Genomic DNA, 518 nt, shown 5'->3' with positions numbered 1-518 from the left:
CGCCGTCTCGTCGTCAGACCCCACGGTCTCGTAGGCAAGATCTCACATCCTTGGTCTTGTCTTTACTATTTTTGATATACTGTTAATTAAGTATATGCAAGATCTCACTTCTCTTTGACTCGCCTTTACAATTTTGATATACTGTTAATTAAGTATATGCAAGATCCCGTTTTCCCTTGACTTGTTATTTCATTATTTATATCCGTTATTAATTGATCGCGTAGATTAGACTGTGATATGATTAGCTATAGTGTATATTGTGATTACCTGCGTGGGATTGGTTGACATGAATGGTTGTGTGAAAGCTTGTGTTTTATCACCTAGTTATCCAATAGAAGAGACTGTACATGAAGACGACTTCTGTTAAAAGTATGATTTATAAGCGTGCTTTCAAGCATGGCTGTACCCTTGATATCGATATTTCGGTATAAGGTTTCCTTGTTTATTACTACTATAGTATCGACTAGACGATGCACCCTTGATCGGACATGTTACGGGTCACGGTTATTTTTCATAGT

Source organism: Asparagus officinalis, chromosome 7 (genome assembly GCF_001876935.1).
Source record: "Asparagus officinalis chromosome 7, Aspof.V1, whole genome shotgun sequence".
NCBI lineage: Eukaryota > Viridiplantae > Streptophyta > Magnoliopsida > Asparagales > Asparagaceae > Asparagus > Asparagus officinalis.
The sequence above is the reverse complement of the archived record's forward strand: the minus strand, read 5'-3'. Positions refer to the sequence as shown.